Raw genomic sequence first — 26033 nt, 5'->3', positions numbered from 1 at the left:
GTTGGAGGAGGTGTGGCCTTGTTGGAGGAGGTGTGGCCTTGTTGGAGGAGGTGTGGCCTTGTTGGAGGAGGTGTGGCCTTGTTGGAGGAAGTGTGTCACTGTGGGGTCAGGCTTTGAGGTTTCCTGTGCTCAAGCTCTGCCCACTGTGGAATCCAGTCTCCTTCTGGCTGGCTGCTGATCAAGATGTAGAACTCTCAGTTCCTTCTCCAAACCCATGCCTGCCTGAATGCTGCCATGCTTCCCTCCAGGATGATAATGGACTGAACCTCTGAAACTGTAAGCCAGCCCCAGTTAAATGTTTTCCTTTATAAGAGTTGCCTTGGTCATGATGTCTCTTCACAGCAATGGAAATCCTAAGAGAGAAGGAATCCTAACTGAGAGAGAGAGGGCCCCTCTTGTACAGTTAGATGTCTACTCTGGCTTCCTCTCATTGTGGAAACAGGACACCTCAGCTCCCACAGAGTCAGGTCACGACTAGTGATTTCTGCTTTCCATAGACACCTTTATTGATGGGGTCACTCCCATACCTGTCTGTCCACACTCCCTCAATGTCCCCTGTACTCCCACTGTGTGCTTCCTTTCTGTACCTGCACACACTGAGCTCACTTCTACTTCAGGGCATTTGCACCCTTTGTGTCTTCCCTCTTCTTGAGCTGCTCAGATTCGGGGCGACTCTCTCCCTTCCTTCAGAAGCAGTGAAGCAGAGCGAGTGACCCCCTGGCTCCCAGCTTCACCTCCTGTCTACTGCACTCACCTACACTACGTAGCCACAGCCCCTTGGTACTCCGCAGTCCATAGAAGACACATGGTGGTAGGGGTGGAGGTCTGCTCATTATGAGATGCTCCACGCCCAGATCTGGGTGAGTAAATTGAGTGAGGGAGTGGAGGCCTGGAGGAGCCTGAAACCAACTCGCATTTTCACCCCCCACCCCCCAGCTTCCGCCACTCCTGTCTTCCCGGGGTGGGGTGGGGGTTGTAGAGGGGAGGAGGAAGAGCCAGGTGGAGAGGGATGTCAGGGAACAACTGGCTGGAGTCCTGGAACAAGGTGCAGAGCCAAGGTCATGGGGCTCCTTGTGTGGCCATCTGAGACCAGTCACGTACTATCTAGGTTCTGCTGAACCTGGAGAACGGTGTTTGGGGGGCTACCCAGAGGAGAGGCAGCCATGAGCCCTCAGGCCAGGCCCTTCCTTCTGCTGAACCGTAAGAGAAGAGTAAGATGGGATGAAAAGAAGCTCTTTCTGACCTGCTTTCCATGTGACTAAGAGGTGGCCGCCAAACGACACAGAGTCACAGAGCAGACATAGGGCTAAATTCCCTGGGTTTATATCCCATGCACAGTCCACGATTTGCTGTGCAACCTTGGAATAAGTGACTTAACGTCTCCAGTCTCCCTTTTCTCTTTAATAAAATGGGTTGAGCAATAAAAACAAATCCCAGGGGCTGGCCGAAGTTATATTAATGGTGGCAACCAATGCTTACCCTGCCACACATTGAGCATCGTAAATGCTCACCACTATGGTTACTAAGCTAAGACGAATCAGGACAAAGTACTCCTCAACAGGAAGCAGGTAAAGGTGTAATTTTGGAGTCAGTATCACAAATACAAGCCAGGGAGCGTATGTGGCAGTCAGAGAACGGTCAACTGAGGACCCACAGTCCATTTACTGAATGTCCATTCTGCACAAAGCACAGGAAGCCATGAGAAGGAGCAAGGGGCAGTGCTGTCTAACCTTCTCCCCCTAAACGAGGGCTCTGGGAAGGCAGAAATCCAGCCTGGCCATCTTCTTTGCCATCGCACCCACCATCCCCAGTGCCTGGCACATAGTAGGTGGTTCACATGTATGGGATGAGTACACAGTAAGCACATTAATAATGGCCAGCCCTTCTGATGGCCGCCTCCTCCAGCTAGTCCCATGGCTGAGAGTCTCTGGATACACTGCCCCCTTGTCTTCTCCACTCGACTGAGCTGGCCAGAGCATGGCTAATGCATACCGGATGTCCAGAGGTCCTAATCTGAACAGTGTAATGGCCTGGGGGGCGGCAGCCTGGCAAGGGAACAGTGCAGAATGGGGGTGGTGGATATTCAAGCTGGATTCCCAAGGGAATCAAGGAAAGTGAAAGAGAGTCAGGCCTGGTGCCACACCTAAGTCCCAGCACTCTAGAGACAGAGGCAGGAGGATCTCTTTGAGTTCAAGGCCAGCCTGGTCTACCATAGTGAGTTCCAGGATAGCCAGGACTACGCAGAGTGACACTTAACAAACAAAGCAAACAGCAAGGTGAAGGAGAGCATTCTGGACTGATTCTGTGAAAACTCAGTTGCTTAAAAAGGATGGACCAGGGCCCACAGATAGGGAATCCGTGCTACCTTCATCAGCACGGAACAAACCAGTCACCAACATTCCACACAGAAGGCCCTGCTGTACTCAGACCCGGGAGGTAGGAAGATGAACTCAGGATGCTGGGGATGGGTCTGTTACAAGCTCCATGCTCACAGACCCCTCCCTCTTCATCTCTGGCTTTCAGGCCTGCTAAGAAGCAGGGACTCTGAGGGTCCGGTTGGAGCTCTGCACCCCCAGTGACCAACATTCTCACCTGATGGTACCCAGGTTTTTCTTTTCCCCAACCTGGAAAAGAGGTACAGCCCCAGAAAAAGTCTTACTCCAGCAGAGACAGAGGCAGAGAGACAGAGACAGAGAGGCAGAGAGATAGGGAAAGAGACAGAGAAATGGGGAGGGAGAGGCAGAGACAGAGAGGCAAAGAGATAGGGAAAGAGACAGAGAGGTAGGGACATAGAAAGGCAGAGAGACAGAGAGGCAGAGACAGAGAGACAGAGGGGCAGAGAGATAGAGAGGCAGAGGAGAGGCAGAGGCAGAGAGACAGAGAGGCAGAGACAGAGAGGCAAAGAGATAGGGAAAGAGACAGAGAGGTAGGGACATAGAAAGGCAGAGAGACAGAGAGGCAGAGACAGAGAGACAGAGGGACAGAGAGATAGAGAGGTAGGAGCAAGAGAGACAGAAAGATAGGGAAGCAGGAAGCAGAGAGGCAGAGAGGCTGCATGGCTACCCCTTTTCACAAGCCGACCCTTCAGGGGGGCCAGCCAGCAGGGGCTGCCTTGCTGCAAATGACTCCCTTTGTCATTCTGTTTTGTTATGATTAAAAATGCATGTCGCAGGCGAGGCCCTGGAGTGGAACCCGGTTGAAAATTGAATCATTAATATTCCCCCTGCAGCTGATGCCCGGTGCTTCCCATGCAGCTGAGAGGCCGGCATGCAACAGTTTCGAGTCCTGACAAGAGTAGGGTGGGGGAGACAGAGCATGCACCAGCCCCTCCCCAGGGCTCCTGTCCCATCTTTTGGGATAGGAACAGGTGTCAGGCAAAAGCTCTCTGAACTTTTTTCTTTATCTTGGGCTCTGTTCAGGACTGGAAGGGAAGCCAAGCTCCTGGGGGACTAGATGTGTTCAGCCTGGTCGCTGCCCTACTGACCCCTACCTTGCCCCTCCGACCTTCTCTGCTGTTTTCTGCCTTGACTGCTTTTCCTTCAAGGTGATAATAATAATATTTCCATTTTATTTTCTTCTTATTATTAATTAGACATTGCTCTCTGTCTGCCAGTTGCCTTTTGAGCTACCTTATATGTATAAACTTAGGTAATTCTCTCAAACAACTCTGTGTGTGTGTGTGTGTGCGTGTGCGTGTGCGTGTGCGTGTGTGTGTGTGTGTGTGTGTGTGTTCTATTATAACTCCATTTGTACAGATAGAAAAGGGGAGGCACTGAGAACTTGGCCAACATCACACAGCTATAAACTAGCTTCAGAGTTTGTGTTCATCTCTGGACTCCCACCTGTGGCTGCTGGCCACTTAGGATGTTGCCATGAGGAGGGGGGGGTGTGGGGGAGTGAAGTACAGAGCAGATTGTCAGGACTCAGATCAACAAGAAGAAGGCAGAGTGACCCAGTAGAAGCTTTTCTTTTTATTGGCCAGATGTGGAAGTAAACAATCTTCATCTCATCTGTCATCTTAAGAGGCGTGGCTACTAGAAATTGAGAACCATGCACGGTGCCCCTCTGGTGGCTGATATTGGGTTTGGTCTCACCTATCCCGATCTTAAAACTTAAATGTTACTCCTCAGAGAAGCCTTTTCCAGCCCCCAGAAAAGCCTCTGTCGCAGTTGTGCAGGATCACATTCTCCCATCGGGTACGTGACAGATGTGTCCATAGACTTCTGCAGTCTGATCTGTGAGCAGGGGTGGGGTTGGCGGGGAGGGGAGCTAGCTGTCTGCACATCTTCACTTATTTGTTTATTTATTTATTCATTTATTTATTCATTTATTTATAGACAGGATTTCTCTCTGTAGCCCTGGCTGTCCTCGAAACTTGCTCTGTAGACCAGGCTGGCCTCGAACTCAGAGATCCACCTGACTCTGCCTTTCCAACTGCTGAGATTGCCGCCCCTCCCCCACCCCACCCCCAGCTTGAATTTCCCCTCTCTTAAGTGAGGATGACAGCCACCCATCAAGGCTGCAATGTCCTGAGAAGATGACAGTTGAAAGAGTTGGGCCCCCACCCTACCAAATGGCCATATGAGCCAGACCAAGGGGACAGCAGAGCCAGGTGTGTGACTTGGGTCCAGGGTCTGCCCAAAGGCTTCCTTCACAGACCAAATAGGAAGAGAGTGGGCGGAGAAGCACATCTGGGCCTCCGTGCTGGGGAGATGTGTTTCAAGGCTGATTCTCCAAGGTAAATCACTGTGCATGACGGGCTGCTGCTCACCCCAGCACCTGTTCCTCAACAAGGAAAGGGTTCAAGTAGCTCTCTGGTGTTGTACCTCTGATAAACCGAGCATCCGACACTCCAAATGTGGAGGCAGGGGGATCAGAAGTTCGAGGCCATCCCATGGCTGCACAGTAAATTTGAGACCAGCTTGGGGGTTACAAGAGACCCAGTCTCACAAAACAAACCAACAAACACCATCATGAACAACGACAAAAAAGAGCCCCGACAACAGAGGCTCGGTCTGTAAAGCACTTATCATGTGAGCATGAGGACCTGAGTTGAGAGGCCCAGCACCCACACACAAAAAAGCTGTGCTCATTGGTCTGTCTGTAACCTTGATGCTGGGTGTGTGCATGTGTGTATGGGCATGTGTGTACATACAAGTGTGTATGTGTGTGTGCGCATGTGTATGGGGGTGTATGTGAATGCATCTGTGTTTGTGTGTGTGTGTGTGTGTGTGTGTGTGTGTGTGTGTGTGTGTGTGTGTGCACTTGCAAAAAAGAGATAGAAAATTCTTGGCCAGCCAATCTAACCAATCAGAGAGCTCCAGCGTCACTGAGGGGGCCTGTCTCAAATCATAAGATGGGCAGTAATTGAGGAAGGCCTTTCTGTACATGTATACACACACACACACACACACACACACACACACACACACACACACACACCCCACATGAGAGAGAGTGCGAGCACAAGAGAGAAAAGAGCGGGGGGGGCAGGTAAAGGAGGAGAGGCTCTGATGCTCCCTCCCCTCTCTACTCCATATCTCCCTTCCTGCATCTTCTCCTTTTTGTGGTGCTGAGCCTGTGCCCAGGCCCCCATTCATGCTAAGCGAGTGCTCTACCACTGAACTGCACTCGCATCATTAAACTAGCATAGTAGAAGCCTCACTGTGAACTAGCCTGTGCCATGCGTGTCACAGGTGTGATCTCATAGAGGCAGCTACTCTTACTGAGCATGTGTGACAGGTCAGGAAACTGAGGCACAAAGTGGTGATCATTAAAAGAGTCAAGTTTTGACCCCAGGTCTTCAGAACTCGGAAGCTTCCAACTCCAGTCAGAAGCACCAACTGGTCCCTCACCCTTGCCTCCCAAAGCCCTCACAAAGCCACTTGACCACTCAGCCCACAGTTGTCTTCCCTGCATGGGGTTAGTTACTTGTTCTTCCCCAGTCAGAGAGCTACAACACCCCCCCCCCTCATATAGGCCTTGCTCTCTGAGAGACAAACACTCATTCGAATATAATAGGACAGATCAAAGGGCAGCTTGGTCCACTCCTACCATGTCCCCCTTTTAAGGGCACGCAACACTACTTTGGAAATTCCTGATTTGAGTAGGAGGGATGTTAGAGTTGTTAGCCAAATTCTGTCAGCCAGCCAACAGCTGTGCAGGCAGCCACGCTAACTCTTGTCACTGGGGTTGAAAAGCAAGAGGCTATGGGGTCTAGTTTGTGGGACCTGAGTCCTTGGAAAACCATCACCCAAAGCTCTAAGTCTCAACCCTAAGACTTCTTCCACAGCCATCCACAGCCTGAGAAGCCAGCTCCAAGTACACGCTGAGTGTCCCTCAGTACAAGAGAGTCCCAAGAGTCCAAAGGCAGAACTTCTTGCTTCTGCAATGTGGCTACTGTGGAGGGCAGTGGTTGGCACTCGCCCCCAGAGTATGGAACACATCCTGTACAGCTGAGCCAGAGGACTCACCCTGCGCACAGGCCAGAGGTTGGGAGGTCATCCAGGAGGATAGGAGGGGGCACCGTTCATGTGGTCTTCAATCTCCCAGCCTTTGCCCCAGCCTTCCCTCCATCCACCCCACCTTCAGCCCCTCTCATCCCTTCCCCCTGCTCCCGCTTTCCTCCCCCATTCACACCTCCCCAAGGACAAGCAAAGTTATTACAATAATGAATTAGCCAGCCCGCTTACTGCCGCCACTGGCGGAGACAATTATCCACCCCCCCCTCGCATCCCTAGCCGCTGCTCGGATCCCTCATAAAGACGGGCTTTTGGGGCCGCTTTGTGCTTTGATTGGAAATGAAGAGATTGCTAATTAGGGAACACCTGCTGGGACCCAGGCTGGCAGGAACAGAGGCAGGACCAGGACGGACTGAGCAGCCATTGCAGGAGGGCCGAATGTGGATGAGTGTGTCTGTGCGAGCGGTGGTGCCTGGTCCTGTGTGCCTACGGGGTGCTGGGGGAAGCTAAGAGGAAGAGGGGAGAGTCGGCTGCTCCTTGCAGACACCTCCGTGATTTAATCCAGCTCCTGGCCCCAGCCCCTGGAAGCTGTAAACAAAACCCAGACATTTTATGGTGCTTTTCACCTTTTAAAGGATGCTAATTTGTTTATGGGTGGCTGTAATTCTGCCCGTGTTTGCATAGGTCAGCTCGGGCTGGGATGTGTCTTCCACACTCCTAGCCGTTTCCAATTGGGCTCACCAGCATCAGTGGTGAGATCCACAGAGCCTGCCAGCTTCCTGAGGAGGGATGAGGTGGGAAACAGGTATCACAGAGGTATCTTGCTTGCCCGGTGACATGAGCTGAAAGGGCAAAGAAAGGGCGCTTAAACCCAAGATTGACGTCATTCGATAGTTATCTATACCCTTTCTTTGCTCTGTAAGTTTTATTTATTATGCTCTCTCTCTCTCTCTCTCTCTCTCTCTCTCTCTCTCTGTGTGTGTGTGTGTGTGTGTGTGTGTGTGTGTGTGTTTGGGTGGGGCTCTTGTGCTATGGCACATGTATAGGGGTCAGAGACAGCTCTGTGGATTCGGTTCTCTCCCCGCTCCTTTACAGGGGTTCTGGGGATTGAAGGCAGGTTGTTCTGCTAGGGCGGACTCCTGAGACACCTTTATCTAGTTGCCTCCTTTCTCCCCTCTACCTACCTCCCTGCACTAAGGTAGACTAAAACACACCTTGGCACACCCACACCTGCCTCCATGGAGCGATGGCTGAAATGCATCCATGGCACCCAGCACCCTGCAGTTTACCCCAGGAAGAAACAAAGTTCCTTAGATTCTTTTCTTGACTGGAACACTACTAGACAGAGGCTGTTCTGACTCTGGCCTCAATTTTCCCACTTACAAAATGGGAAGACGTTCTTTGCCTGCTAAGAGGCTCTCCTCTGCAGCTCCCGTGTTCTGACTCTACGTTGCCAGGGTTTCGATTCACCACGCCAGAAAATGGCCACAAGCGTAGGATTTGAGTACAGCCTTGTCTCAGATTCCGGGGCTGCAATTCAGGAGCCACTGCAATCTTAGGCTGGGGCACAAAACTCTACTGGGCCTTGTCTTTCTCATCTGTCACACACAGGAGGGGGCAATTCCAGCACCTACTTTCTTGAGTTGTGGAACACGGGCAGGGTCAGGAATAGAACCAGAAACAGAGCTTGCTTTGCAGTGTGTGCTCAGAGCAAGGGATGCCTTCTCCCTCTTTCTCATCGTCATCATTACTGCCCACGACTGCTGGGACCACGACAGCTATACACCATTCCACAGAGACAGCTAGACTGGAACACTACTAGACTGAGGCTGTTCTGACCCTGGCCTCAATTTTCCCACAGGCAAAATGGGAAGATGTCCCTGTCCGTATCCGCTTAGTCCACCAAGGCTTGCTTTCTGAGTTCTTTCCACCCCTCACCCCCGCTTGACTTGTGTGAGCATAGACGTCTCTTGATAAGCTTCCAGATCATTCTTTGGGAGACGGAAAGCCTGGCGGAGACCTAGGAAGTAGAGGCTGTGTTTATCTGTCTTCCACATGGGCGTTCAGAGCTTTCACGACCCACGAGCTTGAGCCATGAAGCCACAGGAAGAGTGGAGCCCTGAGCCAATCTGGAGCTACGGCTTCATCTCCTTTGATCCTTAAAACTCCCACAGGACTGGCTTTTATGACCTCAGGAGCAGATGAGGAAGCCAATGCCCCAGAAACAGGGCACGGATAGGGTGAGCTCTCCAGTGACCATAAAACTAATAAGCCAGAGAGAAGACCCAGATCTGCCCAAGTCTGGATGTTTCCCATCCATTATGCTGGCAGTGGCTACCAGGTTCCCGTAGACCGTGGGCTCCATCAGCATGGACTCACAGTGTCTTGAATTTCCTTGCTAGTGTTGGCAGTGGGAGCACAAGGCAGGCATCAGAGACACTTGTGAGTGGAACTGAGTAGGTAGACAAGGGGCACCAAGCAGGCATTTGGCTGGGCACACAGAGTGAACACATGCACCCCTACCAGGGGGTGGATTTGAGCTCTTGTGAACAGGTCCATGGGTACATGTGGGGTACTGGGTACAGGAACCGGATGTACTTCGCCCTTGGGCTTTTCATCCCATCCAGAGAAGGGTAAGATGAGGCATCTTAATGCAATAGAGAGGTTTGGTTTGGGGTAGGGCAGGAGGTGAAATATACTGGACCACTTTGAGTCACTGGGCCAGCTTGTCATCATGGACCTGCCCCCATCCCTACCTCTCAGTACCCCAAGAGCAGAGTAGCCACCACCACACAGTTCAGTAATGAAAGCATAGCGACAGAGGGAACTGTTTGAGTTTGAAATTGTTTGATATTTCCTAGGCCAGTGTCCTCTCCATTGGGCAGATTGGAGGACCTCTCTTTCCTTGGTAGTACATGGGAGACGACACCCATTTTAAGGGATTGCATGGAGAAGATGTCAATCAGACACCGGTACTCCACTCAGCATAGTTCTTTGCATTTTGAAGTCCTCTACCTCTGTTCTTGCTCTCTCTCTATACACGTTCTCCACCTTGCCATCTGAGACGGCCAGACAGGCTCCGGGTGGATGAAGGAAACTGACCTTTCTCCTCATACCCTTGCCCAATTCATCCTTTTTTTTTTTTTTTTTAAGATTTATTTATTTATTATGCGTAAGTACACTGTAGCTGTCTTCAGACACCCCAGAAGAGGGCATCAGATCTGATTACAGATGGTTGTGAGCCACCATGTGGCTGCTGGGAATTGAACTCAGGACCTCTGGAGGAGCAGTCAGTGCACTTTTTTTTTTTTTTTTTTTTTGGTTCTTTTTTTGGAGCCGGGGACCAAACCCAGGGCCTTGTGCTTGCTAGGCAAGCGCTCTACCACTGAGCTAAATCCCCAACCCCCAGTCAGTGCTCTTAACCACTGAGACATCTCTCCAGCCCTCCCAATTCATCTTCTAACGCAACGGCCAGGCTTGTGGCCATAGATGGTCCAGCTTTTCATGAAGTGGAAACACGAAGAAGTGAGTGGTTCCCTTTTACACAGGAATTGATGATAGCTGCATATTGGGCCAACAGGAGAGCGGCAGAAATTCAGATTCTAGAGGGGTCCAAGTGAGAGTGAAAGGAAAGAGGCCATGCTAGGTGGGTCCTCTGTCCCAGTGTAGATACCCCGTTGGAGCTCTACTAGATTCCACTTGGCTCCATTCAGTTCTTCTGCCCCACAGTGTTTTCTTTCCATCTAAAACGGCCACCTCCGACAATTGTCCTTGATCAGAAGTGCCCAGTTGATCCAGATGAGTCTTGTGGGTTCTTCCATCAACTAGGACGACTGTCATCCGATTGCAGATTGGTTTGGGGGTAGAACTAGCTAATCTCCCCACCTCAAGATAGGAAGTTCCATAGAGAGGTCCACAGCTAAACCTGCGAGTTTGCTTGGTGGCTGACTCCACCTCTTATTTCTGGCCCGCCCCTCCTAATAGAGCTTACTCCCATAGCTGGTTGCTCTGCAGCTTGGCATTGGGAGGTTTCAGAGGCAACATAAGTAGTGTCATCATGGTCCATACCCCTGCTGGAGCATTTTAGTAACCTCTCTACAAAAAAATGAGACCAGAACTGGGAATGATTAAAAACACCAGAGAAGCAGGGAAAGCAGCCGCCATGGAATGGCAGTCTCCACTGAATGGTCCAGTGGTTCCATCTCCCCATTGGTCTCCCTGAGGTTTCCAACAGGACACTTTAGCTCAGGGAGAAAGGGGAGGTGCCAAATACCGTGGATCACCTCTGTGTCTGTACAAACCCTGCAGCAAGCTGCCCTCCCTCAGCCCCACCCCTACCCCATAGTCCGGGAGGAAGGCTTCTCTCTGCAGCTCAAGAGAAGAGGAGGACAGAACAGCATTAACCCAGTGGACTCTCGTCTGTGGAAGGTCACAGACACAGAGGATAAACACTTTGTCCCAAATGGTGAGCACATGTTGGACTCCATCCAAGGTGGGAAGATAGTCTGACTCGCCTTGGGAATGTGATTAGCATCTTGAGAGCCAAGGTAGGTGGATAAAAAGGAGACCAGGGTCACAGGAGAGTGGGCAAGGAGTTCAGCTACAAATGCTGTGGCCTTGGCAAGAGACTCTCCCTCCCTCTCTCCCCCTCCTTCCCTCCTTTTCCTCCATCCCTCCCCACATAGAGGGAAAAGAGATGGTACCTAGAGAAGGAAGGAGATAGCCCCCAAGAGAGGAAGATCTCCTAGGGAGCTGTGCTGATCTTCATGTAGGGAAGGTGATGGCCCGCCAGGTTCAAGTTTCTGGAAAGATCAAACATGAAGGGTGTGGTGCAAAAAACAAACAGGAAACATAAAGGGGAGAGTGTTGCTTGCAGATGACTGAAGGAGGGTATAAAGTCTCACATGGGAATGCTATAGAGAAGGAAGGAGTGGACATCACAGAGCAGGAGACACTGGGCATGTGCAGTGTGATGATGGTGCTTGCTAAGTCTTGTGAAGCTCACAGAGTAGGTCCACATTTTCTCAGTATGCCTTCCTGCTGCTCCATATAGGCACTGAAAATTATTTGCTATGGTGGAGAGATGGCCCTGGCAGTAAAGTGCATGTAAAACAAAGACTTGCATTTGATCACTAGAACCCATGTAAAAAATCTGGGTGTGGAGGTGTGCACCTGCAATCTTACACTGGGGAGACAGAGAGGGGCGTGCTTGCTGGCCAACCCAGTCTAGCCTATTTGGAGATCTATAGTCCAGGAAGAAACTGTCTCAAGAATAAATATGTGTACACACATGCACACATATATGTGCACACATACATGTATATACAAACACACATAATGAATGATATGTGGGAAAAGGGAGGCTGTAAGAGGGAGAACAGGAGATAAGGGGGAGGAAGGGAACTTACTTAATGGTCACACTGTGATGTAATGTAACTTAGAAAGATTCTAGAATAAGTAACAGAATTTCAGGCTGACTCTGGTGGGATTCTGAAAGGATATAAAGGACACATTTCAAATAAAATAAATGAAAATATGAAATTGTTAGGCCAAGTTCTGTGTCTGTGTCAGTAGTACAAAATGGTAGACTGAGGTAGAAGGACCAAAAGTCCAAGTATAGCCCAAGCTACTTAGCAAGATCTTATCTCAAAATAAAATGTAAGTGGGCTGGCAAGATGGCTCTGTAGGTAGAGGGGCTTGCTGCCAAGCTGAACTGCTTGCATTTGATCCCTGCAACTCGGAGAGACAATTCACTAGTATAAGTTGCCTACTGGCCTCCACATGTACACATGCATGTATCAACACAAAATCAATGGGTAAATATAATACATGGTTTTTTGTTTTTTTTTTTATTCTTTTTTTTGGAGCTGGGGACCGAACCCAGGGCCTTGTGCTTGCTAGGCAAGTGCTCTACCACTGAGCTAAATCCCCAACCCCAATACATGTTTTAAGAAATAAAATAAAAAGGCTGGGAATGTAACTGTGATAGAGAGCTTTTCTAGTGTGGATGAGGCCTCAACAGTTCTCAGAGCAACTGCATGCTTTAATCTTCATTGTCTACATGACTGGGGTTAGAGACACCGATGGTCCTGTCTGTGAGGTGCTTCTAGAGGTGTTTAACTGAAGAATCTCCCTGAACATGGACAACACAACCCTGTGAGTTTGGATCCCATTTAAATAAACAGGTAACAAAAGCAACAAAGTAAGGTAAATACCAGCATTCATTTTCCACTGCCTTCGACTGGGATTGTAACATGACCCATGACCTCTGACCTGTGACCCATGCGTGACCTGTGACCTGTGACCTGCTGCCTCATGTTCCTGTTGAAGTTCCTTTTCCATCACGATGACTGGATACTTTCAAACAGTAAACTGAAATAAACCTTTCTTCCCTTGAGTTGCTTCTTGTCAGTATTTGGTCAAGTAACAAGAAAATGAGCTGATCTGAACATACACACACGCACATGCACAACGTACCACATACCATACACAAACACACTACATGCACACAACATACAGAGTGCACGCCCGCACACGCACACACATACACACACACACACACACAAGCATACCACACACACACACAAGCATACCACACACACAACACATACACCAAAATACACAAACCATAAACACAGATACAATACCACATACATGCACCATACCACACAAACACAACACAGATCATATGCACACATATACCACAACACAACAAATCACACACACAGATACAACACCACATCCACATACCACACCACACACACCACAACACACAAACCATACATAATGTAATACACATATATACGTACCACACATACACTACAACCACTCTACATACTACATACCACACATACACCACACACACACACACACACACACACACACACACACACACATTTTCTACTGACTGTTTCTTATACTGAATCTTACAGGAACCTGTGCAAGGTAACATTCAATGGTGTAACTATTTGGTTGGCCTTATGCAAGATCCTTAACCTCAGTGCCTCAGTTTCCCCTTCTGTAAGTCAGGAGTGATCATGATACCTACAAAGATGAATAGGACAAACTAAGGAAAGTCTCTATCATGTAGGAGCTCCTTAGAAATGTCTGTCCCTCTCCCCCACTCAGAAGAGGCATTGAAGAAAGGCATGTACTGGATGCCAAGACAGCAGGGGACACTAAACCATGAGCAGCAGAGAAACATCTTCAGGAGATGTCATGGTTAGGTCTCAAGTAGCAGTGCAGCTGAGAGAATGAGGGTGGGGAGCTGAAGGCGTCACAATGTGAAGTAAAAGGAAAATAGACATTTTCAAGTTTTAAATTTATGATATGGTTCACCCCCTACCTACAGGTTGTTCAAGAAAAGATGAAGTTTTAGGGACTGGAGTGCAAAGCATTTCCCTGGGCCCTGTATGGAAATGACAGAGACCCAGGACCACCTGAACCGTGGAAATCAAACTGCAAGGATCACCCTTCTGGGAAATATGGTAGAGGAAGAGGGAAGGCCGGAGATCAAGGGTCCACTGTCTGAAGGAATCTCTTGAAATGACTTCTGAAATGCATAGACAGGGGAGAGGGGAGTACAGAGACCATTAGAAGTAGACTGCAGGACCCAGGGGAAAATATTTTAGAAATAAGTTAGACACGGAAAAAGGAATTATCACTCAGCGATTAATGATAAAAATCAAGGCCATTTAGTAAAAAGTGAGAGACAATCTTTACAAAGGGGCACACAGGGACAGAGCAAATGGATGAGGAGCACACACTCTGTGCTCTGAGGACTCTTTCGTTAGCATGTCTCTAAATGTAATACTTTTAAGTTAATAAGTAAAACAGAGGGGGCACAGAAAGAGATGAGAACAGCCCTGTGGACCAGCCATTCCAGGAGGAATGAACCTTCCTAAACAGGGTTTGGGGCAGATCCACTTATTTGATTGTTGTTGTTGTTGTTGTTGTTGTTATTATTATTATTATTTACTACTACTACTACTACTACTACTATTGTGTATGTGATTGTTTGTGCACCATTTGGGGTGGGCACATGTGTCATGGCACACCTGTGCAAGTCAGAGGACCACTTGTAGATAGAGTTGGATCTCTTTCTACCTTTTTACGTGGGGACTGAACTCCATTTCTAGGCTTGCATGGCAACATCCTTTAACCCTTGAGTCATCTTGCCAACCCAAGTATGGGCTTTTCCCACCCAGCTCAATTTACATATTATTACTGAAAGATGCTTCTGTTCAAACCATGAAAGCAGCACCCTTGATCCCTGACCAACGGTGGTCTAGAGGGAAGAAACAAGAGGCACTGAGCTCAAGTAGCCAGACCTGTAACATTTGTGGTTCCTCCAGGTGAAGCTGGGGTGGGGAGCTGGTATCACTTATTCCTCAGCCTCCCGAGGCTGAATTCCACATCTGTGCTATCCCAATGGCTTCATCAGTACATGCAAAGCCTGTTGCGTGTCTGTCACACCCAGGTGCTGCTGGGAAATAGACCCTCTATTCCTGCAACAGAATTCTTGACCCTAGAGATAGCTGTGAAATGAGGCTTCCTGCCCAGGGAGACAGAGACACTCAGCAAGATACTGAGAAGTCCTTGGGGATTGTCCATCCCTCATTCTTTCTGCAGACAGAGACACAGAGGCAAAGGGAGACAAATGGCTTGGAGAAAGCCACCAGGCAGTAGCTTCTGGAAGCTAACGTAAGGGATTGCTCAATGCACTGATCTAAAAAACCGGTTTGTTTCCATACACAGCCTGGTCGCCTCCACAACAGTGTCAAGCTACAGCACTAGAGTGTCACATTTCAAGGTAATATTTCTGATATTTTTAGCAAACAGATTCCATGGGTTTAATTATAATGCATTCACTCTCTCTCTCTCTCTCTCTCTCTCTCTCTCTCTCTCTCTCCAAGCAAAAGAGGTGACTGGGAAAGCCAAAGTTGTTGGATACCATGGACAAGTGAGTATAGAGAGTGCCCCCAAATGGTGCCCCCACCCTCCTGTGGGTGACATTGCTCACCCCCACACTCCTCTTTCCTCTCATCCCTGTGTGATGAACTATATCTTTTGCACATTTTATAACTTTATATAAGTGGCATCTGCCTGACTCTAAGATTTTTGTTTTTAACTATGATTCTCTGGTCAGTGTGACTGACTAGTCAGGGCTGACCCATTAGTCAGAGCTGGCCTAACAACAGAGGTCTGAGTGAAGAGTCTGCCAAGAAAGGTGCTATCTCTGTCTATCTGTGGCCCAAAAGCAGCATCTCATAGGGCCTAGTTTCCATCTCTGGATCCTTTCCTCTGGGCTAAGAGTGATGCTCACTCCCTGCTTCCCAAGGAGCCACAGCAGATGGGCGGCGGAACGTGGAATTAGCGAGAGTCATTACGTGAGGGTGTTCTCAGTTGAGTGCCCCAGAGTAAATAGTAATTACACGTTCCTTCTAGATTGCTCGCAGCCTGAGATGGGGAAGAAGAGTCATGGATGGCTGACCACAATACCCCGAACGTGCACATGTGCGCGCAAATACACAGGCTGGTCACAAGTCTGGCTTTGGAATTTTCCCTTAAGAACACGATAGTAGTTCCGCTGTTCTGTGGAATACACAAATCGCACACCCTCACACCCCCAGGCACTAGAAATTGCCCTTCCCTGTTCCCATTTTTCTTTCCTTATTGAGTACTCCCAGAAGACGTCCCATCAAACATGTGGGAAGCAAGCAATCCCCTCTTAGTTACTCTTTATAGCGGAGAAGAATTGGCCTTACACAGGAACTGCACTGTGGGGACTTAGATTCACAGACACACAAGGCAACTTAGTGCAAATCATCTTCTACATACAAGCAGCCCCATATGCTGGCCTATGGAAGAGCAGCTTTGCACGCTTCCATAGGCAAAGCCCTGGAGTAGGCAAGCCCTGGATAGGTAATAAAGTCGACCTTTAGTCAACTGGGGAAAAAAAATCCCCAGTAACATGACTTGGGGAAGGAAGGGTTTGCTTTGGCTCATGGGTGTGGAGGTTTTAGTCCATGGTTGGCTGGCTCTGCTGTTTCTGAGCCATGAAGAGGTAGAATATCACAGCAGAAGGGTCTGGGGTACAGAGCTGCTCCCCACATGGTGACCAGGAAGCAGGGATGGGGACATCTGCCTAGGGATAGGCCAGGAAGTCACAGAAATCTTTAAAGGTGAATCTCTAATGGCCCAGCCTCCCAAGAGTCTATTCAGATTTTAATTCTATCAATGGATTAAGCCATGGATTAGGCCAAAGTCCCCATGGTCTCTGGAAAGGTCCCCCAGAAGTACCTGTAGCTTTGCTTTAATAATCTAGGCAGCTTTCAGTCCATGACCCCCAAGCACCCAAACGTATTTCCGTAGTTAAGAGTCATCCAAAAATTGTGTGTGTGTGTGTGTGTGTGTGTGTGTGTGTGTGTGTGTGTAGTGGATATATATATATATATATATATATATATATATATATATATCAAGAAAAAGAGGACATGAATTTGGAAGAGAGCAAATGGGGATACTTGGAGGGAGGGAAGGGAAAGAGGAAATGATGTAAGTATATTACAATTTCAAAAAATAAGAAAAGTTATTGTAAGAAAAGAGGTAAGTGTCTGTGCACATGCAGCCAGCTTAAGGGCACACTGCCACTTGCATCCCACAGTGCACACAGCCATGCACAGTGCAGGACCAGGTGTGTCTTGAAACTATCTCAGCAGCAACACCTTCCCTGATCTTTGGGAAGTGACCAGGATGATTCTGGAAGGAATGTAGGAATCTTGGAATCTTCTGAAGCCACCATGTCATCTCCTCCACCACAATGAGTCTGAGCACTTATCCAGTGAGCACTGCCCAGGGGACCTTCACGGCTCCTGTGGTCCTCAGGACTGCACTAAGGAGGTGCTCTTACCACCTTGGTAGATGTTGAGACCCGGGGGTAAGATAGCATGGAAGCTCTTTTGTCCATCGTCACAACCGGAGGGAGATGAGTATGGCCCTTGCTCATACTTCCATGCACAAAGCATCATTGAGTCGGGGCAGGAACTTCTGGTAGATACGACAGAGGAGCCCTACCTCCTGGATCACTGGCTTTCTTAGATGTTTTCCTTACACAGCCCAGACCCACCTGCCTAAGGATGGGAACACCCATTAACCATCAATCAAGACAATCTGTCCCAGGCACTGTCCCAGGCCATTGTTCTAGGCAACTGTTAAGAAGAGGTTCTCTTGTTCCAGGTGACTTTAGGTTGTGCCAAGTTGACAATAAAACCTAACCTTGTGGGGTTGGGGATTTAGCTCAGTGGTAGAGCGCTTGCCTAGGAAGCGCAAGACCCTGGGTTCGGTCCCCAGCTCCGAAAAAAAAGAACCAAAAAAAAAAAAAAACCTAACCTTGTGTGACTCTGAAGCCTGGTTTGAACCCAGATATCATCTCAGAGGATGACATACGCCATGCGGGGAGATGGGTTAGTCCCGAACTGTTAAGTGCTTCCACTTCTCAGGGGCTGTCTCTTCTCTGATTCTTTTTTCAGTTTCTCGATAGTCTTAGGAGACTCAGAGCAGAGACCAGCCCTCAGGGCAGGCAAAGAAAGCATGCTGTAGAGAGGCTAAGCCTTGCCGAGTCCCCAGGGGTTAACTTCCCTCTGGAATCCCCAATGTGTCCCTCCTCCCTTCCTCCAGCTGATGTCCAGGAACAACTAGTAGATGAGAAGCTGGTGTGGGGGCTTCTCCAAGTGTGAGGAAGCACGGGTGCCACTGAGCGGGAGGGGTGGAGGGGTGAGGCCCACAAAGCCACAGAATTGTAGCCTCTGCAAACTGAGGACTAAGACTTTTGGATCCATGTGTTTGGACAGGTGGTCCTGGCCAGTTTCTCTAGCATTTTTCTAGCACGCTTCATGATAGCCGACTATGAGACTGAAGAGGGAGACAAGCCAAGGACAATTACAGCAAACTCACAAAACTCAGGCAAGACCACATCTGAGTTCACAACACTGGATGAGAGGGCTAGCGGACCAAATGTGACTGGATAGGCTACAAGCAGGCATAGGCTCACCAGAACCCTTGTTTCTCAACATGAAACCACTTAAAGCTATAGGCTAAGAGACCTCCTGCTAGACCTCCTGTTATGACCACACTCTGGAGCCACACTCTGGACAGGCTGAGCACTCGTGGTCCCATGGACTGACCCTTTGACCTCTACCTCCTCTCATGGCAGCAGGCTATCCTTAGACTATCAGGGTCTGCAAATGGAAGAGAACTCCCTCAACCTGGAGGCCCACTCTCTAACTGACGTTCAGTGTTCAACATGCTGTAAGCATGCATGTGTGCACGTGAGTGTGTGTGTGTGCCTGTGAGTGTGTGTGTGATAGGGGCATGTGTGTGTGTGTGTGTGTATGTGTGCATATGAGTATGAACATGTGTGTGCCTGTGTGAGTGCATGTGATGTGTGCCTGTAGGTGTGTATACGTATGCCTACGAGTGTGTACGTGCATGTGACCATGTGTTTGAGTGTGTGTGTGTGTGTGTGTGTGTGTGTGTGTTGTGTGTTCATGCTTATCAAGAATGTCATTCACCTTGTTTCCTGAGATAGTGTCTTATTGGCCTGGGACTCACTGTTAGGGTAGGCTAGCTTACCCACAAACACCAGGGATCTGCCTATCTCTGTTTCTGTAGTTCTGAACTATAAATGCTGTCACTATGCTAACACCCACCCCCACCACCCCCGCAACACACATTCTCCACATCATTTCAGCCCTTTGGTGTCCTTTGAATTTCAAAGTAACTATAATTTCCCAGGAAGTCACAAAGAGAAGGTATAAAAAAAAAATGTCCTGCATGCCTTCCTCCTGTCTCTCCCAACTGAATTGTACACACACAAAAGCATGCTGTTGATACCTGACCTGACATATACAAGGGACAGTAGGGCCCTGCCTGAGACTAGCACAGAACCAATACACCCCTGCCGGTTCTTTCTGCTGTCTGATCCTGCCTCTTTATCATCGGAAGCTCTAAAATACTCACACATCCACACACAGTGCCTAATCAGCAAGAATTTTGCTCCTGAATATTGCTAGAAAGATCACTACGACAAGCTAATCAATTGTCTCAGTCAGCCACCGCTCCCCAAGGGATGTCCAGACTTTTCATTGCTATCATTTAACCCTCAGTGGCCCAAGGTTCTACACTGCATCTTCCCAACAGAGATGCCGTTCTGGGAGGAATCCAGTACCTGGACCTATGTTCATGGCCCACCACCTTTCAAAGGCCTTGTCTGTGTTAATGGAAGCAGACACTCTGCAAGGCTTCAGAGAGAAAGGCTCCCTCTTATGTGTACCCCTGGGACCAAAGAGGGGGCCTGACAGAGTCTGAACAGTCAGACTCTGACTGGGGCGGGGAGAAATGGGGGGGGGAGAAATTGGAAAAAGAGAGGCACCTGTTCAGCAATTAAATCCGACATCAAGTCAGACAAAGCTTCTTCAATGAAAAATATATACAATTCCTGGGATTGACTAAGCGCTCTCTCTCTCTCTCTCTCTCTCTCTCTCTCTCTCTCTCTCTCTCTCTGTGTGTGTCTGTCTCTCTCCTTTCTCTTTCTCTCTCTGAAGTGGGAGGGTCAGAGGGGGGGACTGGAGCCAGAACCATGGTCCGTGAGTGGGTCATGGGCTGCTGTAGTACTGCATATCCAGTGGTTCTCAACCTGTGTGTGGGTCATGACTTCTTTGGCAAACATCGGTCTCTACAAAATTTACATTACAATTCATAACAGTAGCAGAATTACAGTTATCAAGTTGCAGCAAAAATAATCTTATGGTTTTGGGGGAGGTGCCCACAACACGAGAAACTTTATTATAGTAGTTAAGAAAGCTGAGAAGCGGGGTTGGGGATTTAGCTCAGTGGTAGAGTGCTTGCCTAGCAAACGCAAGGCCCTGGGTTCAGTCCCCAGCTCAAAAAAAAAAAAAAAAAAAAAAAAAAAAAGAAAGAAAGCTGAGAAGCATTGATATAGATGATACAGCTTCAATTCACTCTCCTATTACTAGGCCATTGGACAGTCCCCTTAAGAGAAGAGATTTAGAAATTTGAGAAGAGATTTGAGTGCATTCATTGGACACTTATTGTATACCAGGCACTGCAGCAGGGGCTAGGTACACACAGCCCTGGCACACACAGGGCTCTGAGGACTGGAGTATCATACAATAGGATAACCCTTGCTGAAATTAGAGTGGTACCCACTTAGGCTAGAATTGATCTGTTAAGGCAGTTCTAGCAAGAGAAATGGAGATCAGTCACCTGTAGCCCTGTGGTCACAGGAGTGCTGGCTTTACCCTGACTTATCAGTTTTTCTGCATGTAACAATAGAAACTGGCCTCTGAGAATGTGAGGAACAGGGCAGGAGGGCCTTGAGACCCAAGGACCAAACTTCTCATGGGAATGCGAACCAGATCCCAGAGGCTGGAGAAAAATCAATTTCTGGAGAGTCAGACCTATCCCTGACTGAGCAAGGCTGCCCCTGGTCATACCCTCCCTGCTCTGTCATGGTGACTTAAAATTCCAAATTCCTTTGAGGTCCAAGGCCTCCCTAGGACACCCTGAGCTCTGCTCCTGGGGTGGGGGTGTTCACTGGAGGGACAGCTGCTGACTGTCCGACTGTTAGCTGACAGTGCTGCTGGCCCAGGATTCCATTTAACAATGCATCAGGGATAGCAGCCCTTTGGGGAGGTGTGCAACCCGCTTCCTGGGTTATACCCCAAGATGTGCAGAAGCCAGCACTCTGGACTGAGCAAAGCCAAACCAAACCAAACCAAACCAAACCAAACCAAACCAAACCAGGTGTATGCACTGATTGGATCCAGGGCTTAAACAATTCATCTTCCCTGGGCGGTAGACACAGATTCTACCCTGAGCAAAGGGTGATGAATGACCCTAAGGGTCCAGCAGCTCTAGTGTTACATGAGAAAGGGTATTGGTGGTATTGGAGTTGCAGCTGTCTGAGTCATCAGAGGGTACCTAGGGCATCTCGCATCAGCAGTGGACCAGGCCAACATGGGAACGCAGCGTAGACGTTCCAGGCCTAATGATTTGGTTAACCATTCCACTGGAAGTGAATGCCACAGAGTGGGGGGTGGGGGTCACGGAGAGTGAAAGCCCCAAGAAGAGGAAGACTTGAGGGAAGGTTGCTGAGGGTGCATGAAGAGCACCACTTGACCGTGAGAGCAAATACACAACTCAGGGGCCACCACACCTCTTGGCAGGGACCCAGGGTTTATTCAGCAGTCACATGGCTCTACCATCTCCTTCCTTTACCGCACTCCAGAGAGCCAGGAGAACGAGGCCAGGAGGATTGCCTGGGCTTGGACAAGTGACCTCAGGTTGACCTTGATATGACTTGACCTTGGCCCAGTTGTTCCTGATTTTCTCTGGCTGGAGATCAGGGAGTTCTCTACCTGCCTGCCCCAGAGAGGTTCAGAGCGTCTAGGGGAAGTACTCAAGCAAGCAGATCTAGTGGAGATCCATGGCACTGGCTGGCATGGTGGCTCCTGTTCCAGGGACAGGGACAGCCACTGGTCCTCTGCACTGCCTAGGCAATGAGAGGAACTCTCTAGATGCAGGCAAACTGAGCTACCGTCCTGTGCCTTCTTCTCACCTCCAGACTGAAGAAAGATGAATTGGAGGAGTCAGCGTTGTTCAACCCCTCCAAGCCGCTGGAGGACCCAGCAACCCAGTCTGCTGTAAGGTTCTTTCGGAGCTGTTTAGCAGGCTCTGGTTCCAGTTTCCTGTCCTTTCCTCCCCACCCCCACAACCCCCATCCCAGTTCATCCCACCTTCCACTTTGAAGAGCCCAGAAGTTCTACAGCTGCCTGGAAATGCTGACGACTTAACTGGTTTAATTTTTTTTTTTCCCCAGCAGCCCTGAGGGGTTTTAACTCTTTCCTCCCGCAGAAACCCCCGGCTTTTGGAGTTGAAGGTTTAAACTCTCACTGGGAGACTCATAAATATTCGGAATCACTCTCTCCCTCTCTGTTTGATTAGGAAATGAGCCTTTAACTCAATGTAATCCCCAAGCCATTAACAAAAAAGCCCTCAACAGCTCTACTATTAGAATCTCACTCCTAACCCTCGGAGGATTGAATTAGATTAACATAACTACCCGCAATCTGAGTTTATTTTCTGTGCCAGATAGAAATGTGTTTTCAGGAAAGGCGAGGGGTGGGGGTGGGGCCTGGGGGTGGAAAATGACAAGAAAAAGAAAAAGAGGGAATGGAAAATGGAATGTAAAACTAGAGATAAGAAAGATGGACAGAGATGCAGCAGAACTTCCGCGGCCACGGGAAGAAAGCTTTGCTGTGGTCTTTGGTTTAAAGTCCCTGCCAGCTGCCCGTTTTTATTCATGGGGTATTTGGAGAGACCTCAACTGCCTAAATTGTTTGAATCAGGGGAGTGCTTTCTGGCTTCTGTCAACCCTTCTTCCTGGAGATTGATGGTCCTGCACCTGAGCCTGCAGCATTCCAAAGCACCTGCTCGTTGGCCCCACTGTCCCCAATTTGGGAAGAGGTCAGAATGGATTCCTGCATGCTCCTGGGGGGGGGCTCTTGTCACCACAGCGCGCACACATAGGAGTCAGCGTGTTCACATGCACAGAGACAAGTGACCGTGCCAAGAACGGTGTTAGATTCTGCCCACACGAAGTCACAGACAGCTCCGTGACCAATTGCATTTAAGAAGTCAGTTAGGGGGGGAAATGAGTCTGATGGGAGCTCGGACCACATAAAATTAATGGTTATTGAAGCAGAAACTAAGTAATCAGGGGCTGTATGCAAATGGCCTGAAGTTTCCCCCACTGCATCCCCCATAGGGAAGTCAATGGGGGGCAAAGCACTTCTTAAACATTCGGACCAATGCCAAGGTTAGTTCTGATACCCAGCATTCCCCCAAGTCCATCCAAATCCACCTGCAGCTCAAGGGAAAGACTGGCTTGTTTCTAAGAGTTTCAGCAAACGCTCTCCACTCTGGACCGTGAACGCTAACAAGCACACAAGACTTCCCCCCCTTAGCTTGTCAGGAGCCCTCACCAGACCGGCCTCAGAGTGCATGTTGGGGAGGAGCCCGGGTGGAGGGAAGGATTTACTTCTGTACTGAAAGGTTAAAAACAAATTCCAGACTTTGTTTTAAAAGTCACTGAGCTCAGAAGGCCGGGGAAGTTCAGCTTCACAGTGGACGCTCAGACTTCTGTGCGCAATGTCTCAATCACTCAAGTTACAGGAGCCTTAATTAACAACAACCCACAAAATCCCGCTCCAGCACAGTGAGGGGAAAGCTTGGTGGCATTGGTTTGTCACACAGAGACCTTGAAATAGGAACTAACAGTAACCTTACATGGACAGTATACCTAGCTTCCCCTTCCATGGATTCTTGAACATGATTTTGATACTAGATTTTAAATAATGACAGTCACTCTTTTTACCTACTTACTTTCCTTTCTTCCTCCCTCACTTCCTTCCTTCCTTCCTTCCTTCCTTTTTTTCTTCTCATTTCTGAGACAGTATACTTATAGCATCCTGGTAGCCCTGACTGTCCTAGAACCCACTCTGTAGACCAGGCTGGCTTCGAACTGACAGTGATCTGCCTGCCTCTGCCTCCCAAGTGCTGGGATTAAAGGTGTGAGCCGCCACACCAGGCTAGCTCCTTTATTCTTTATTCTGGGTTTTCCCACCGGGTGACCACATTCGGTTCACCTTCTCCTTTCTTTTTCCTTCTTGATCCCAGCCCTCCCTCCACAAAAGCAAATTAAAGATATTAATAACCCAACATAAAATGCAGGTAGCAATAAGGAGCCAAGAGGAAGGAAAGTTAAAATGAAAATGAGGTGGAATGGTCCCTGGAAGCATATGTGTGCACCCCCATGTTACTTAACTTCCCTCAACTATTTTGCTGACAAACCTATTCTGCTTGTAATCAAAACCAATTCAGGCCGACTTGCTTTGTTTAATGCTTTTAAATTGTAGAAAGGATTGTTTCTTTGTTCGGATACTGTTTTCCTAAACAAATCTAGAAGTAGTCCTTAGCAATATAGCATCTGGTAACCAATGCATAAGTAAATAGAAACTCATTGTAAAAAGAATGAATTCTATTTAAAAGGTTGTACATAGTATACATTAAATACCAACACATAGATTTTTTTTTTTTAAGTTTAAGGCCTTCTCTTTTAGAAATGCTGTAAAGCCAATCTCCCCCAAGTGCAGGGATTCTGGAAAATATGACCCGTTATCTAGAAACTGAAGCCCCAAGGATCCATGAGACAGTCAAGGCAGCTAAGACTCAGTCGGGACAGTGATGGGGGAGGTGGAGAGCGTGCTCATGTGCAGTTGCCCACTTTGTGTGTGCTGAGCCTAGCTTTGACAAAATGGGTAACATTTTCCCCCTCAACGACGGGTGCAGAGCTCTCCACAACTGGCTCACTACCTACCTCCTAATACCTTCCCTTCCCAGGCCAAGCTCCCTAACTCCTTCCAGAGTTGAGAAATACACCCAGCGATGAAGCCAGCCCCAGGCAGAGAAACAAAACAAAACAAGGATCAGGTTGGCAGCTTTTGTCTCCACTTTGCAAAGGAGAATCACTCCATGGAAGGGTGTGTGTGTGTGTGTGTGTGTGTGTGTGTGTGTGTGTGTGTGTGGTTGTGTGTGTGTGTGTGCCTTTTCCTTGGAGGCGCTGTAAATAATATAGTTATTGGAGCTGTCATGACTCTAGCTGAACCTGAAAGCTCCCAGGGTGCCCCCAAGTCTGTCAGCACCCCTACATCATCACCCTGAGAAGCCAGTCACCCCTCCTTTGTCACCTTCCTCAGGATCACCAAATGCTGGAGCTGCCAGCAAATAAAAGTTTTCACGCTGGGAGACATAACCACCCCACTGAGCCGCGCGCGAACTTTCCTTTGCCCTTTTGATTGACTTACTTTCTCTCCATGAAAACAAATAAAAACCGGAGGGGACCCACGGATTCCGAATGAGTTTGTGTAACCATCGGATCCAGCCACGCCGAGACCCTCTGACCTTCCCATGACAGTCTGAGAGAGGCAGCATTTACCTCTCAGCCACACAGGGATGGATGCTTTAGTGCACGGAAGCCAGGATGAAAGAGCAGGCGTGGGGAGATATTTTTATCCATTAAAAAGAGAGATCAAGCACACTGGAGAGAGGAGGGTGTGACAGGAGGGGGGCGGAAGGCACAGGGCAGTCTGGGGAGGAGAAGTTAGCTTACTTACATGGTTGGGCTGGCTGGAGAACGGGGCTGTGAGGAAAGGTTACCCTCAGGTGTTCCAGTGGCTGATGACTCGTTGCCTGGCTCCTGCGACACCAGCTGACAGTCCCCTGTCTGTGTCTCTTTGTGACTAAGGACACAGTACTCCCAACCTATAAATAGATCCCAACTCCGTGATTGATATAACAGGCAGCTGACAGAAAAAAAAAAAAAAAATCCCACAACCATAACCAGGTCTCGAGCAAAACAGCAAAAACCTCTGGACCTACAACGCCACAGAGCCCCATGCAAGCTTCCTAGACACCTATGGGGCACGAGAA

At 48.8% G+C, this 26033-nt stretch overlaps 1 long non-coding RNA gene across 1 annotated transcript; it reads right to left on the bottom strand.

Moving 5' to 3' along the window:
* Positions 1–9946: 9946 nt before the first annotated feature.
* Positions 9947–25817, bottom strand: LOC116905080. Its single transcript, XR_004388483.1, has 3 exons — positions 25718–25817; positions 11165–11263; positions 9947–10556 (listed from the first exon to the last, which is right to left on the bottom strand). It is a non-coding gene; the product is annotated as an uncharacterized LOC116905080 (long non-coding RNA).
* Positions 25818–26033: the final 216 nt, after the last annotated feature.

This window comes from Rattus rattus, chromosome 7, assembly GCF_011064425.1.
Source record: "Rattus rattus isolate New Zealand chromosome 7, Rrattus_CSIRO_v1, whole genome shotgun sequence".
Taxonomy (NCBI): domain Eukaryota; kingdom Metazoa; phylum Chordata; class Mammalia; order Rodentia; family Muridae; genus Rattus; species Rattus rattus.
The sequence above is the reverse complement of the archived record's forward strand: the minus strand, read 5'-3'. Positions and strand labels throughout refer to the sequence as shown.